Consider the following 17649-nt stretch of genomic DNA (forward strand, 5'->3'; position numbering starts at 1 on the left):
TTTTATTAGAGACACATGCTGGAGCATTGCCAGTCTTAATTTGTAAAGGTATTCCCATAATTGCCATAACTTTTAATAAACGGGTAAATGCATAATCAGTCTTTTCAGAACTTAAAGGAATCATCAAAATCTTGAATGTGTGTCTATAGTATGGTGCACATATTTCAGTTTACCAAACTCTGCAAAATGAAACACATTCATTTGCCAAATTTCATTTCTTTGGCTATCTTTCGGGTTACTTCCTGCAGTTAATAGAGTTTAGTTATATAAGGAACAAGTGTGAGATTTTCTTATAATTTCCTTGGTTTGTTGCCAAGCAATAGAAAAATCATCCATACAATAGTTAGTTGTGGATTGAGGAAATTGCTTGCAAATTATTTCTAAGGGATGTTGTACAAAATATTGACACAAGGTAGGACTATTCAATATTCCTTTTTAAATGTATTTTTATTAATTATAATTTATTCATTTTGTATTCCACCTGTGGGCTCCTCCCTCATCCCCTCCCAAGACTCTCATAAGACCTGGAGGTCTGTCTGCCTTCTTTTGTAAGAGTCCCTGTACTCTGCCCAAAGTTTATTCAACATTTCTTTTGGCAAGACCTTCTACTGGTATTTCTTGGTTGGTGTTTCATGGTTAAATGTGAGCATAGCGAAAGCAAATCTTTGTCTTGTTTCTCAAGGGGTGTTGAAAAAAAAAAGCAATCTTATAAACCAATCACTAGGCCATACCTTAGGTAAGGCAACGGGGTTCCAGGCTGTAAAGAACCCGTTGGCTGAATGATTGCTCTCAGATCCGACCACACCCTCCATTTGCCAGGTTTCTTTTTAATGACAAATATGGGATGAAGTTTCTGATTTCTTTAAAGACTCAGATGTTGTGCTGGAGGCTGGCTTTTGAGAGGGCACATGATGTTTTGCTGTGAGCTGTCTTGTGTGAGGGGCATGACTTTGGTCAGCTGAGGACATCCGTGGGTGGACTCAGAGGAGAGGAGATGTGTAGAAGCCTACAGACAGTGAGACAATGCCTCTCAGAGTGGTATCATTATGCTGATCTTCATTCATCGACACTTCACTTCTCGGAAATGTTCTAGAGAACTTCTCGGAGCAATCCAACTGACCCTTGTGGGTTTTGCTGGCTTTGTCCTGATCTGCTGAATCATGATGATTTGTGTTGCCATTTGGTGTTGGCATTTGAACTGAATTGCTGGTATCCACACAACAAAGAGTGGACTCACCCCAAGGAACTACTTCTTAAAAGGGCTACAACCCTCTTTCCAAATAACCTTTCTCCCCTACCTCTGATCAGTAGGTTGGAAGGAAGCATTTAAGAAGAACCCTAAATAAAGTAGGTTTGAAGAAAAATCTAAGCCTACAATGGGAGAATTACAAAGGCTAGTGGACTCTTCTATATGTTGAACTTCCAGCTGCTCTTGGACAGCTAGCTGTTCTAGTGCCTGTATTTTTGTTGTTGTTGTTGTTGTCCTAGGCCATTGCTCAATCCAAGCAAGGCTGGTCAGTCGACCACCTTAGTGGTAAGACAGCTGCTGTTTTATCATCAGTGGCTCCCCCATATAAATTAGAAGAATCCGCCTCTGCTGTATTGTGTTTATGAACAGCCTGGACAGTTTGTAACTATCTTTGACAACATTTTAAAATGTCTTTATCAGGAGAATCACCTATTTTATGGCTTGTCCTTGAAGTTGGAGAGGTGCTAATCTGTGTTTCCCATTGTTGTAACTGAGGTCTTCCTCATAAATTTAGGGCTATATCAACCACGTATGGCCTTTTGGCTCTGTGCACTTAAGCCATTTTATACTTAATTTCATTTGTGATAAAGTTACGACTTCTTAAAATTGGATATTTCTCCTGAAGAGGCCACTCTGGATGTCAAGATTTTGATGAGATTGTAGTTCTGTCTGCTCCTGGTCTACCATTCCTTCGGCTTCAATCTTAATCATAAATGCCTTTATTTTTGGCCTCTGATCATCTATAGAAGTTGACCCCTTCTAGGTTTTCTTGGCCCCTTCTGGATTTTTTGTTTTATCTATAGACATTGCTCTGACTTTGATATCTGGGTTTTTAATTCTCCAGAGCAGTGGTGTTTCATTGTTTCTAGCTTATTTGAATTTGGTATTGTGGCCTGTAAGAGCTCCCCCACTGGGCATTTTTTTGATAAGGGGTTACCTCATTTATCTGTTGTTGATCTACATTTATTAGTCCAATGTCCAATTTTGCCATACCTTTTGCGTATTCCAGAAGGCATAGGCTCTTTTTTTGGAACTAGTTTGGTTTTCTTTGCAATTCTTTCTGAAATAACCTTGGTCACCACAATTAATACATTTGAGAATTTGGATTTTATCAAAACCTTTAGAGATCACTTCTCCTATTAAGGTCATATCATGTGAATGTAATCTAATATCAACTGTATTTCTAATCCATTCATCTATTGGTGCTGAACTTGCTTTTAAGGGCCTGATCACCTCTTTACATTCAGTGTTAACATTTTCAAAAGCTGAAGGTTCAATTAGTCCCTTCCTAGCTAGTGGATCTGATGCCTTTCTATCTACATGTGAAGTCAATCTTTGTGAAAAGTCAGTGAATGTTTCTTTTGGATCTTGCATAATCAGAGTAAATGGTTCAAGTCTTTTTCCTGTTTCTTCAACCTTGTCCGGAGCATTTAAGGCTACCATGTGACATAATGCCATGGTTTCTTTGTCTTACACAACTTGCATCTGTACCTCAGCATATTGACCTTCACCTAGCAGGTGATCTTCAGAAATACTGATACCTCTGGCCCTGTTTCTCTGTCCTATCTCCCAAACCTCTTCTCTCCATCATGAACCAGGTTCTAATATTGCTCTTGTCATATCTTTCCAGTCTTGGGGCATTATTCTACTCTGGATTGTCCAAGAAATTAATATTTATTTTATGAATAGTTTATGCATCCCAAAATTAGTGACACTTTCTTTAAATTTTCTCAAATTCAGCACATCCACAGGCTGCCACCCATATTCTTCATAGCCTTGTGGGTGTCCAGTATCTGCTGGCATTTGCTGTACACTAACCAGATAAGCTAAGATTTATTTTCTAACAACCTTTGGTTGGCTTTCCTGGTTTTCATCCTGTCTTTACCTTTGTATTTTTCTTATTTTTATTTATTAATTTTTGTAATTTTTCTTCTAAGGCCTGTGTTCATCTTCTGTACTTCTCTTTTTCTTGTACTCTTGCTATATTAGCATTTTCATCTTTCTGATTTATAAAATTTTGTAATTTTTCTTCTAAGGCTTACCTCCTTGTTTTATTATTCTCTTTTTATTGTATCTCTGATAGCTTAGCATTTTCCTCATTCCGATTTATAAATTTTTGCATTTTTTTTCTAAATTGTGAGCATCCCCCTCCCAGTCAGGAGTGTGGCTAAGCTCAGCTGGTCCTAGCCACATCTCCCAGGCATGCTGGACTGGGCTGGTGGGACTGTGCAGGGTTGCCCAGAACCTTGCTGGAGTAATGCAATATGGAAGGGCAGTTTTCTTTCCAATCCCTGCTGAGCTTGGCCCTTGCTGAACTTCCTGATGGAGTAGCATGGGAAAACTCAGCAGTTCTGCTGTCCCAGGGTAGCATGTGGTTGCCAAGAAACAACTCCCCTCTCCACCAAAACGTGTTGGATGCTAAATGAAGTATATATTTTTTATTTTGGGGTCACCTTTCTAATCACTTAGTCTAATTTCCACATAAACATATGATTTATTAGTAAGTTTTAAGCACGATAATTGGGAAGGTATCCTTTTATACTAATCCTCTAGACTAGTCTTGCTATTTTCCAGCCAATTCACTTGCCATATTGGTCCTTTCTGAGCTGTTTCTTCTCCCTCAGGTCAGTTCTTAATCATCATGTCCTTTCTCCACCTCTTCTTCTTTCTTCTCCCTCTCTTGTGATCCCTACCTGAGACTCAGACTGGGAATGAAAGCTCCACCTGCCTCTCTTCTACCCAGCTACAGGCTGTCCACCTCCTTTGTTAACCAAGCAGAGACAATTAGGGAGCGAAGTTTATACAACATTGATCAGTGTCCTTGAATCAATGCCCTTGTCTGGACTGGAACCAGATCTCAGGGCCCAGAAGTTGGCATTTGAATATGCAGAGCACCAGACCAGACCAACTGAATCCCTTGGCTTCTAGACATAGTCTTCTTTCCCCCTGCTGTCTATTATCAAGCCTTTTTTTTTCTTTATAATGAGGATCAATTGCTGACCATTGGTTTTAGTTGCATGGAGAGCATATGGCAAAGAGACAGCCTAGAATTTTTCTTGTACTTCTTAGAATTATTCTTCACTTGGCTATAAAAGCACTGCATCATGGGATTGGAAACAAGAGTTTGTGAATAAAACGATAAAACAAAAAAACAAAAAACCCAACAACCTCTACGTTTTGTATCTTAGCTAAGTACTCCAGCTATAGAAAAAGCACTTTATATTAGTGGCTGTCTCACAGAGTCTATCACAACTGTGGGCAGCTTCACAGTCTCATGTGACAATGTAAGTAAGTGATAAATGCTTCATTCCACCACTGTATCACCTTTGCATCTTTCTATAGTGATGAGACGGTCCCTTCAGATCTTTCTTAAACAATGCTCCTTAGATGGAAGCAGTATTCTAAGAGGACCCACAGTCCTTACATCAGGCTGTCTCTTCATGGACAGCAGTGCCACAGGAGACATTACAGGGAAAGAAGGCAAGTTATTTCCATAATTTTTCTCTCTGTGCTGATACAGTTCTAATGCAGTCCATACATGTCTGGCTAGCAGGCAAGGACTGGGAGTGACTTCACCATGGGGACTTAGTGTTGTTTCTGTTGTTAGGAAAGTTGGGCACTCACCAGAGGTAGCACCACATCAGCCCGGTGAAGGGAAGCTGTCTCCTAAAGCCATAGGAAATAAACATGCTTCCCCAGACCCAGATGTTCATGAACCAATTGTACAAGCACCAGGGTAGTTAAGGGGAGGAGCTAACTGACATCTGCAGGAGCCGCCATGTCAAATGGCCTACTTGATGACTAAAAGTCTCCTTCACAGTTGATGCCCACAAGTGATGTTTACGTGAGACAAAAATCTCCTGCATCTCAGAAGCCCATCCTAAAACTCACCTTCAGATCTTCTTTATTTAGTTTCCCAAAGTGCCTTTCCAGTTCTTCACTCATTTGCCAGTCAAATACTTGTCTACGAATTAATACAGACCTCTCCTTGTGCCGCTCCATCTGCCAGGTGCAGTGGGCACTCAGGCGCCCCCACTCACCCTTAGGCTTGCTTCCTTCCTCAGGTGGGCTTCACAGGATTGGCCATCGTAACAAAGCCAGAGAGACCTCGAGCACCTTTCTAGTCTGACCGTGACAAACTTCTATCATGTCCTCTTCTCTGCTTTCTGAAAGACAAAGGCATGATCTTTTCTATAAAACATAGTAGCCTGTTAACTTCTGAGTTCCTTGCACATGCATGCGCGCTCGTGCACACACACACACACACACACACACACACACACAAACACACACACATCCAGAAGAAGAAAAGAAAAAGAAGCTAAGCGCATATCTGCACCCTGAGGGAGGGTAAATGGGATGGAAGTCCTCGCTTCCGCCATGCACAGCAAGCATTGTTATCTCGGTTTTAAAGTTGTGAAAAATGCAGTGCGAGGCGTGCATATGTGTTGTGAAACCTTTACCTTCTGGTGCTGAGACAGAATGGGGAAACACACAAACCCGTGCGCATGACGTGTGGGGGAACTCAGGTGTATGCAGGAGAGCCGGAGAAATGTTGGCTTCTGGAGGGCACCTGCAGCTCTCCCTGGGGGACGGGTGACCCCGAGCACCGAGTGCAACGCAGGCATCTGAATCAAGTGTGTCAGAGTGCTTCAGGGTAGGACGGGCTGGGGCATTTCCTTTTTAGCCTTTTTTGTAGCACATCCCCAGCAATGTTAAGGACACCTAACTGCGGATGGGGTGACACTGCAGGGGACACGGAAGCGTTGTGCCAGGAGTGGCCAGTTAGATCACTGTAAACTTCAGAAATCTTGCTGGGCCAACAGAGTCTTTGTGCCATGCATGTTTTGTAGAGACAGAAAAATTCTTCCTGGATTCACCCCCACGATTTGAACAGGGGTTTTTGCACTCTGGCAAGCGTGGCTGTGTGAGCTAAAGCAAGTCGTGGAACCTGTCTACGAAAAGAGCAAAAGTAGATGTTTTCTGAACCGAATTCCAACTTTCAGATTCAAATGTTCTCTGAGCGTGTGTCAGGGAGCTTTGACTATGATAAAACACAGAGTATGACATTCTGGAAGAATTAATCAAATGTTAGGTTTTAAGAAGATTTAATCGCTCCGCCTTAGCGATCTTCTTTGAAATTCCTGCGCCACGAGAGCGAAGTGGCGGAAGAAGCGAATGCGCAGGCTGAAGCGGAAGAGAAGAAAGATGAGGCAGAGGTCCAAGCAAACAAACTTGTGCATCAGGAAGGCTGCAGAAGTGCAGGATGCTGAAGTTCAGGACGCTGGTGCAAGTTGTTGGACTGGGCCTGTTACGCCATGTCGGCAATACTGTCTCCAATGACCTCTGGAACACCATCTCGCCGAGACCACCTGAGAAACTGGCTGACTTCCCTACAACCAAAACGGTCCCCTCGCCTTCTGCCCTGGACCTTTGTCATCCTGGACTAGTTCTGTTCGCTTGTGGCCAAGTGTAACTCGTGTACAATAAACCATCTTTCTCGCTGAGCTGAAGAATAAAAAAAAAAAAAAAAAGATTTAATCATAATTTACACTGGCCCTTATTTAACTTCCAGAATTGAAGATGAGAAGGGCTCCAGTATTGTAATATAATAAAAAATTATATTAAAAAAAGAGAAGGGCCCCAGCAGGGGTCACTATAGTCACACCGGCTGTCTCTGGCTGTGTCCAACACACTGACTGACTCTAACAAGGCTCTCTCTGTTCCCATTGTCTCCTCAGAGAACATGTGTTCTTTGAAGGGACTTGGGAAAACCCGTGGCTGTCTTGTTCTGTTGTTCCCTGATATTGCTTATTTACGCACTCCCTCATTATGCCATTGGAGTACAGTTACCCCCGAGTGATTGTGGCACTCTGGGAGAGTTCATTTCACTTAACACACAATGTTCTTTTTTTTTTTTTTTTTAACTTTGGAGAGCTATGATGAGCATATTTCTTTTACATATAAGAAATGCTTTTTAAAGACACAAAGTTCAATTCTAACTTGACTTTCTTTTTTCTAAAATGTATCCCAGTATACTCTTTACTTATATCATCCCTGAGAAATACACAATTCCTCGGTCTTGTTGATGTCTTATACACTCCATTGAGGTCAGAAACAGAAGAGATCGAAATGCAACAGCAGCTGTGGATTCTCTGACAGTTCTAATTTCAGCATTCTATTTTGGCTCCAAAATTATAGTGACCAAACACACAACATAAGTTAGCAATGCCTGTGCTTGTGATGCTGAAAGGTAGGCAGCTAGCCACCTACCAGTGCTCCCAGGAGATTACGGGCTGCCCACAGTCTTGTCTTAAGACAAAGGTTTATTCCTCCAGTCTTAAGTTCTTTAAACTGGTGGTTTCTTAAGACTACTCCAAAGGGACTCCTTCTACCCCAAATCCTTTCCCAGAACCCCATGTGTTACTCAAAACCTCACAATGAAATTAAGCCAAGGAAAGTAATTCTTATATCATGAAGAGTAGCTTTCGATCCTTTGGCCTGATGCATATGGCACCCTTATGACACTACTTGGACCATAATAGTTCTCTTAAAGAATTTGTTATTTTTATTACTTTACATATGTAGGTGTTCTGTGCCATTTGTGTGCCTGTTGCCTGCAGAGGCCAGAAAAGAGTATACGATCCCCTGAAATTGGATTATAGATGACTGTGAGCAACCGTGCATGCTGGGAACAGAAGTTGGGTGAGCTGGAAGAGCAGCCAGGGCTTTTAACTGCTCATCCATCTCTCCACCCCCCACAGTAGGAGTGAACACAAAGTGGCTTTAATCTTGCCACCATTTTCTTTCTCTAATGCACATCTGTTTACACTCTCACTATCCCATGCTATCTGGCAGCCTCAGTTGTGGTTGCTGCCATCTCCTACATGACTGTAAGCCCAAGCTTTGACTCAGGACGGTAAACTGACTTCCTTTCAAGTTATTTAAAACAAAGAGGAAAACATTCAAGCCAACTGCCATGCTTCGGGTGTGTAGAGAAGCCTCCTGGCAGCTGCCGGGGCTCGTGCTGGAGCAGGTTGAATCCCAGGCACTGGCAGACTCCTCCAGATCTGCCTTCTTTCCCCCCTGTATAGAGAGACTCAACCCTATCAGAGATGACTTTACATTAAGGACCCTCGTTCAATCTGCACAGCTAACTAGCCACATTTCTCAGAGCTCTAACCTGGGCCTGGAGTGGCTCCCTTGTCCAGTCATTTATGGCTGGGGTTGGAGGTAACAGCACAGACACGGTTGTGATATGGAGTGGAAGGAACCTCCCAGGTAGAGGTGGATGCACTGAAGAGAGGTCTTCTATGTGGATTCTGGAGTGTCTCTCCCTCATAGTCCCTCCCATTAGGGCTTCTCTGATTGGAGTATTTACCATACTATAATATAACTGTCTGTACGTTCTCTTTTATACGTCCATTCTATTCTATAGGCTCCTAAAGGGCTAGGCTCTGACTTCTAGATACACTCCTAGCATCTAGCACAATGCCTATAGGTATTGTAGTAGCAACGATCCTGTATTAAAGTGTAACATTTATGGAAAGACTATGATATATAATAGCTACTATAGTCAGGAAAGGTCACCCACGATATCCTGAGTTAGGATCCAAAGTCTGGCAAATCTTACAAGAGGCAGTAATAGTCTTTAGGAAATGCAAGTCCTCAGGGGTAGGCTGCAGGTGGGTCTTGACAAAGTTAGACAAGGCTCAGCTGTTAGGATGAAAGAGCTGGTTTAGATAGGACGGAATGTGACGAATGTCAGGAGATGACAGGGGACTTGTGGATTGTAGTGTAAGGATGTCCTGTGGTAGGTGAAACGAGTCTAGGCCTTTAAGGGCTGCAGCCTTAGCTGCCCGGTTATTTCCTTTGGAAATGATGGAAACGTCCATCCAGTGGGACAGGCAGTGGACTGCCGTGGGAAGGCGGGAGGCTTCTAGCATGGCCATAAGTTGGTTGGCATTGGTTATAGATCTTCCCTTTGCTGAAACTAACCCACACTCTCTCCAGCATGGAAGAGAAGAATATGAAAGGCATATTTAGAGTCTATGTAGATGTTAAGGAATTGTCCCAGGGCCAACTGGAAGGCTTGGGTAAGAGCTATTAGTTCAGCCTGTTGATTAGTGGTGTGGGCGGGGAGGGCTTGCGCCTCAACCACAGCGTCAGTATCTGACACTATGGCATAGCCTGCTTTTTGAGCTCCCTCGTGTACAAAGGAGCTGCCACCTGTATGCCAGGTGTATATGGCCTGAGGCAATGTGCCCTTCTGTATGTGTGAGGGGTGGGGCAATAGCTCCTCTAAAGTTTCAGTGCAAGAGTGAGATGGGGAATAGTCAGAGTTAGGTCGAGGAAGAAGGTTTGAAATGTTAAGAGGTGGGCATGGTTGGAAAGTGAGGGTAGAGTCTTCTATTAGTGCCACTGGAAGGGAAAGAACTCTGGAGGGAGGTAGAGTTTATAGATCTTTATATGTTAAAAGGTGAGACAGATTGTGAGAAGAGAAGACAGTAATAGGTGACCCAAAAGTTAGTTTTTTGGACTCTCAAACAAGGAGCTCTGCAGCTGCTAAGGCACAAATGCAGAGTGTCCATCCTTGGATTGTCAGGTCTAATTTTTGATAGGTATGCTACAGGTGCAAAGGAGGGTCCCAGATAGTGACCCAGGGCTCCAAGGGCATATCCCTCTTTTTCCGTTACATAGAGGGAGAAGGGACAGGTTAAGTCTGGGAGATGTAGGGCTGAGACCTCAAGAAGAGTCTGTGGGATCCTCTGAAAGGGCTTAGTAATGGGCTTAAGAAGGAGTTCATGCAAGGGCCTAAAGCTGCCTTATATAAGGGGTAGGCAAGAAGGGAAAAGGAGGGGACCCAGGACCATAAGAAACCAGCCATTCCCAGAATCAATAAAATTTCTTCTTTAGTAGAGGGAACTGCCAGAGACTATATTAGGTCTTTTCTGTTTTGGTGATGCCTTTGTGGGTTAGGGTTATTGTTAGTCCCAGTTAAGTGACCTCAGAGGTGGTAAATTGGACCTTGGAGGGTGAGACCCAATAGCCCCTGCTGGATAGGAAATTTAGAAGAGCAGAGGTGTTAGTCCAGCTAACTCGTAGGGATGGGCTGCAGAGGAGAAGGTCATCTACATATTGTATAAATTTATATTAAGGGAGAGAAGGGAGAATAGATCAGAGGCTAAGGCTTGGCCAAACAGGTATGGGCTGTCCCAGAATCCCTGGGGAAGGACAGTCCAGGTAAGCTGAGTAGCAACAAGGGTGTCAGGGTCAGTCCAGGTGAAGGCAAAGATATTTTGTGACTGGGCATCCAGAGGGATAGAGAAAAATGCATCCTTGAGGTCCAGAACTGAGAAATGGGAGGTCTCTGAGGGGATGGTGGAGAGGAGAGTATAGGGGTTAGCTACAACAGGGTGGAGGAGGACAACTGCAGAACTGAGAAGCTGAAGGTCTTGAACCAGGCTATAGGTTCCATTGGGCTTACAAAGTTACAAACTGCAAGTATAGGGGTGTTAAAAGAAGAGAAAGTGAGGCAAAGGAATTTTTTTCTTAGAAGGTCAGTGATAATAGGCTTAAGTCCCCTGAGGCTCTTGAGAGGAAGTGGGTATTGAGCTTGGTGATATGCCAGATGGGATCCTGTAGCTGAATGACCACAGGAGAATGGTGCCTAGTGATAGAGGGGTTTTGGACATCCCAGACTTGGGGGTCCACTTGAAAGGCTTGTAAAGGAAGTGATGTGTCACAACTGGTAGGTAGGGTAGCTAGAAGAAGGAGGAGAGAGGATGCTGATGAGCTTGGGGTCAGGTGAATGGGTGGAGTAAAGGAGATAGAGGCTCCCACTTTTGCCAAGAAGTCTCTTCCTTGTGGCCTGGCAAGGGAACTGGACAGGCTGGCATCACAAAAAAGGAATAAATCAAGGGAAATATAATTGAGTTGTGGCATTGGCAAAGCTGGCAAGGCTGTCTCCCTACCCCGACAATAGAGGAACTAGAAGTTGGTCCCCAATACTCCATCATAACTGAGTAAGTGGCTCCAGTGTCCACAAAGAAGGAGATGGGCCACCCCAATACCATGATAATTACCCTTGGCTCCCTGCTAGTAATGGCAGTAGTAGGGTCAAGGGCACTCATCAGCATTGGCCAGAAACCAAGGGCACAGTTGCCTGTAGCAGACACCATTTACCTAGTGCTAAAATTTTCGTAGATGAGCGAGGTGGGGGAGGGGAGCAAGCCGTGCCAGTAGAAGGAAAAGAAAATCTCACCCAAGGGGAAAAAAAGCCCTAAATGGAGGTCAGCAAAAAGAGTTAAACCATAGCCAGTGAAGGCTATGGATGTGGGTTCCTCCATCTCAAAAGGTACCAGGAAGTTGCCGGATGCTGCCAGATGCTTGACCAATCTTCCCCTACCAAGAGAGATGTTTATGCTGACCAATGAGGGGAACTCATCAATCCAGCTGGTGCTGCATGTAGGAGGTAGCGATCTGGTTGTTGGAAAGTGGGTCACGGGCAGATTTGAAATGGAATAGGTTTCCATCAGCTCCAGTGCTGGTTTCCATCAGCAGTGGCCGTGCTGGTGGCAAAAGCAACCATCACCCGTTGTGGCCGCTGAAAGCGCCTAGTCGGCCAACGCATCAATGCTAAGACTGTGCAGCAAAGTCACACGGCAGGCCACAAATCACCCAACAGGACTGCTTCCATGTGGGAGGTTTTACTAAGGGAAGGGGGAAGGGGTCACAGAGACCGTCTCTGGGCAGGGTAGGAGAGAGAGACAGACAGACAGAGAGGAGGTGGTGCAAGTTCTCTTTTAAGGTGACCTAGAGCATGCGCAGGTGGTTTCAGGTGGTCTGCGGGTGGTCCATAGGTGGCCTCACAGATGCCTGATAGCTAGTTTGTCAGGTCCCTTGGGGCTGGCCACAGAGACACCTGCTTACAATCCCAACAGTGGTTAAAAATAATATGTACTGGAAGAATTAATAAATATAGAAAGTACAAAAGCAAAACAAAAATCATTTCAAATACTTTTCTTCAGGAATAAATACTGTATATTTATTTATGTATGCATTTATTTATTTATTTATTTCAACTTATTTATTTTGTATCCTGGCTGTAGCCACCTCCCTTGTCTCCTCCATGTCCCACTGACCCTCCCTCTTCTCCCCCTATGCCCCTTCCTAAGTCCACTGATAGGGGAGGTCCTCCTTCCCTTCTTATCTGACCCTAGATTATCAAAACTCATCAGAGCTAGCTGCATCATCTTCCTCTGTGTCCTGGCAAGGCTGCACCACTCATGGGGAGGTGATCAAAGAGCCAGCCACTGAGTTGAGTTCATGTCAGAGACAGCCCCTGATCCCCTTACTAGGGAACCCACTTGGAAACTGAGAAGTCTATATGCTACATCTGAGCAGCGGGTCTAGGTCCTCTCCATGAATGGTCCTTGGTTGGATTATCAGTCTCTGCAGGCCCCCCTGGGCCCAGATTTTTTGACTTTGTTGGTCTCCTTGTGGAGCTCCTGTCCCCGCCAGGTCTTTCTATCTCCCTCTTCTTCCATAAGGTTTCCTGAACTATGCCCAAAGTTTGGCTGAGTCTCACTATCTCCTTCGATACCCTGGTGTGAAGAGTCTTTCAGAAGTCCTCTGTGGAAGGCTCCCATCCTGTTCCCTGTCTTCTCCTACTTCCAATGTATATCCTGTTTGCCTTCTGAATGAAGATTGAGCATCTTCCCTAGGATCCTTCTTGTTTAGCTTCTTTAGGACTATAGATTTTATTATGTTTATCCTATATTATATGGCTAATATCCACACATAAATGAGTATATACCATATGTGTCTTTCTGCTTCTGGGTTACCTCACTCAGGATGCTCTTTTCTAGTTCCCTCCATTTGCCTGCAAATTTCATGATTTCCTTGTTTTTAATTGCTGAGTAGTATTCCATTGTGTAAATGTACCACAATTTCTGTGTCCATTCTTCATTTGAGGGACATCTGGGTTGTTTCCAGATTCTGTCTATTATGAATAAAGCTGCTATGAACATAGGTGATCAAGGAATAAGTATTGTTAACATTTAGTCTTGTCTACTCAGTAAAAGACCAAACTTGGCTAATGAAAACATTTTTTTACCATTAAAATTTTCATTCAATGAGTTGGGAAATGTCCCGGACAGGGTGGTATTTGGGGATGGGCAGGATCAAGATGTATTGTTTATATGTTGAAAGTTGTCAATGAATAAATAAGAGATACTTTATTTTATATATTATTATGACTATTGTGTTAGTAATATTTAACAGTTTATATAAGTAATATTCTATTTATACTATAGAACATTTATGTTTTTTCAAATTTTTGTTTCAATTATACTTCAAAATATATTTTGATAAATATTTTTGTGGTTACATATATTTTTTGAAACACACACATTTAATACACATATATTTAAAAACCTGAGCCACTTTTCTAAGTTAGCATTAAAAAGCATTAATATTGATTTAGAAGTCAAACAGAAATATTGAAAATTGTTTGTTTCCTCCCCAATACTTTCCAACCCTCAGTAAAAAGCCTTTAAGAAGTAATTGTCAAAAGAAGAAGAAAGAAAGAAAGAAAGAAAGAAAGAAAGAAAGAAAGAAAGAAAAGAGATGGAGGGAGAGAGGGAAGGAGGAATGAAGAAAAGAAGGAAGGGGGAGAAAAAAGGGAGAGAGAGAGAGATCATTTCCTAATCAAGTGTGCTGGCACACATCTATAGTTCTAGCCCTTAGGCAGGTAGAGGTAGGAGGATCAGGAGTTCAAAGTCTTTCTGACTTACATACTGAATTTGAGTTCAGCCTGAACTCAAAATTTATGAATAAAGCTGCTATGAACATAGGTGAGCAAGGAATAAGTATTGTCGACATTACAGAAGACCCTGTCTCAAAAACAAACAAACAAACAAATAAAAAAAAACAAGACAAACAATCAAAAAAGAAAGAAAAACCAAAAATTATTGCCCAGTAATAATTGCCTGTCTATTTTTAGCACAGATAGAAGACTAACTCCTAAAATCAGAATTCTGTTCAATTCAAACTTCTATGAATGGAATTCTACTAGCATTAGGCCCATTACTAAAAGCAGCAGAAAAAAAAAGTACTAGAAATATTTTGTCAAAATGTTTTCATTTTTAAGAATATAATAATGCATTGATAAAATAAGGACTAAATTCCCAAAGAAACTCAATTCCATAAGTAAAAAGTATATACGATACAGATATAAGGAACAGAGCAGTAGATAAATATTTATAATAAAAATTATTAGATATTACTAAAATAGTACCTGTGGCATGGAGCAAACAGTTCAAGGTTGATAACGTAAAAATAATACCCCATAAATTTTTAAACTGTTTATACTGTTGTTTCACATGGAAAACTATGCTTTCCTGCCATCTTGTCTTCGCTTTAGTTTTCCTTCATTGTTGAGTCTAAGTGACGTCTGCATTTCCAATAAGTCTTTGCTCCATAAGAGTCCTGTAGTGTTTTGTGGGGAATGTTGAGATGAGCCTTTTGGAGGCCCATAGGGAATGACGAGTGAAGGTCAAGGACTCCTCCTGCTCCTGGAGAGATCCTGATCTACTACACACAGTGTTGATTTACCACTCCCTAGTGTTACGCCCAGATTTTAAGGTCCCCAAAGACCACCAGGAGCTGGACCACATATGCAAGAACAGAACTTTATTTGGGCTTAAGATCTATCTCTCCACCATCACCAACACAGTGTATGGGAGAAGGGAGCCCCAAGCAGCTGCATGGCAGGATTTTTATTAGGGTTAGAGCAAGAAATGAGAATTTCCAGCTGAGCAGTCACATAATTGAATGATATTCAGCAAGGGCAAGCTTGTTACAAAGTGATTGGCTAACTAACATAACTAACACTGAGGGAGCTCTCTGTAGACCTCAGGAATGCTAGGTCTGTGGCTGCCCAGCACAGACGCCCCACCCTGAGATAAGATACCTTCCCACTCCCGTGGTCACCTCCAGGCTATTCCTTGGGTAGGGAGTTTTATGGTCTTGTTCCTGGAATTGGTGACCTATGGCTTAGTTCCTGGACTGATGGCTTTTTTTGTGGGTGGGGGCGAGCAGGCCTGGTCCTCTCACTAGCACACTAGTGAAGTCTCAAAGTAGATCCGAGGCTAGGGCAGTGACTGCTTCCCCCTTCTTTACAGAAGCCTCCTAAGGTGACCTGGTCCCCTACATTTCTTTATAGATGCAACAACCTGATTGATTGTTATTGGTGCTTGTGTCTAGCATGGGATGGTCTGATTGGCCTCTAAATCATTTAAAGGCTTTTACACTGGACAATGGAGTTAGATCTGCACCTTGAGCCTGGTCTCTGGAGTCTAATTACAGGGATTCTGTGTGGGCTCTCATCAGTTACCCCTTTTTCCCTGGGTCCTGATCCCCACAGTGTTAAGGTCAAACTTGGCCAGTATAGTTGTTTAATGTTTGCAAATTCCAAAACTAGTGTACAATTGTTTGATGTGAGAGAGCCGGGCTAAAGAAGCCTGACCAACTCCATGACAGGATTCATTTTCTTTAGAACAGGCCTAAAAGTTGCAGGAAAAACTTTAGAAAAGGAGCAACCAATCAGAAACAGCCAAGACATCTGTCCTGGGGAAGATAAGGTTGCTTAACTACAGGTTTGAAAAGCACCTAATTCCTGATCAGAGTCATATAGCCTCCACAGGCACCAGATAATCTCAATTAAATTTACATAGCCCCTGTAGGAATTCCCCTCTCTGGTTTTAAAAGAGGCCTTTGAGCTCCTCTCCACGTCACTGACATGTTGGGAAAGTGGTGACCCCAGCACGCTAGACTTCTGCAGAATAAACACCCTTTTTTGCTTGTATGCTACTCAAGACTGGGATCATTCTTTCGGCATGTTACAGAATCCTAACTGATGTTGTTAACAGAGTCCAAACATGACTGTCATTGTGTTTGTTTGCTCCTTGAGAATTCTCTGGCTTGACAGCCTGGATGTGGGAGCTTTAAGGTCTGGGTGAAAAATCAATTAGAGAAAGTCAGGGAAAGCATTGTACTCACTCGTATGACGCTTTGGCTCATGCCAAGAGAGTCTGCTCCCTCTGCCTTCCTGTTCTGATTCCATATACTTGGAGCAGTGGCTGGAGCAGCGGCTTTCTGTCGAGGCCCAGGGCCTGTCTTTTATGAAAAGGTCCTCACCCCCTGCCAAGACCTTTCTGTGTTCTGCCAGCAACAAAGCAGGTGAGCTCCTATGTTGCTTTAGTTTCTCCTCGAAAAAAGTTTAATGTAGGGGGACATATCCATCCATGGGTATTGCACAAGTCATTCTTACAGTGAGGTGGTTGGAGGGCAGCAGTTTCAAATGAACCAACAAAGGGAAAAATCTCCTCGGTGACTGGTGGAACTAAGTTTTGTATCTGCTCATCTCTAGATTTACAAGCATCTGTCCCTGTGTCCCTGTCTGTATATGAAGCATTATTTTATTTTTGAACCATGTTTCTCAGCAGTCAAAGGATTTATTACTGCAGAATGTTTCCTGCCAGTGAAATCTACTGAGCCGAATTATAAGCATTGTCTTGCCTTCTGTCACTGTTCATAATTTATTCATGGGTGGCTGATTCCTAGTTAAAATTCTATCTAAGTGATGCATTTTGAATTATTTCCTCAAGATCCAGGGAAGATATTGAAGAGAGGTATGGAAAAGGAGTTTATAAATAGCTTTAAGTGGGAGGCAAATGATTACTATATCAGAGACATGATTGTAGTCCTGTTGGTTTAAAAAATAGTAGACAAAGGTAATTCTGATAAAATAAATAACCAGGTCAATAAACTGTGAAAAACAGTAAATATAAGTGCTACACATCCCAGAAATTGGAAATAACATTGAATAATATGAGTGCAACAGATACATATTTATATTGCCACCTTCCCAAAGTATATGCTGAAGTCTTACTCTCAGCATAATGATACATGAGATTGACCATTGGCTGGAATGGCCTTCTTATGAAGTGGATCCCAGAGAGCTGCATATCTCTTTCTAACATGTGAGAACCCCATTTTAAAAAAAGGAGTCTGAAGCTTGCATCGTTAGGACACAGGCACGCTGACACCAGGGTTTTAATTCCATTCTTTTTAACTGCAGAAACAAATTTCTGTAGTTTATAAGCTACTTGATTTAACATAGTTTCCTATAGAAGCCAAGTGGGGTAGCAGTTGAGTCAACTATGACAGAAAGTCAATTAAAAGTCAGTCAGGGTGGGGCCAGACAGTGCTCAGCAGTTAAGTGTCTGCTCTTACCGAAGACCTGACTTCAGTTCCCAGCACCAGTGTCTGTAGCTCACAACCACTTACAACTCCAACTCTTGGGCACTCAAACCCTCTTCCAGCCTCCATGGACA

This window comes from Meriones unguiculatus, chromosome 15 (assembly GCF_030254825.1).
Source record: "Meriones unguiculatus strain TT.TT164.6M chromosome 15, Bangor_MerUng_6.1, whole genome shotgun sequence".
Taxonomy (NCBI): Eukaryota; Metazoa; Chordata; class Mammalia; order Rodentia; family Muridae; genus Meriones; species Meriones unguiculatus.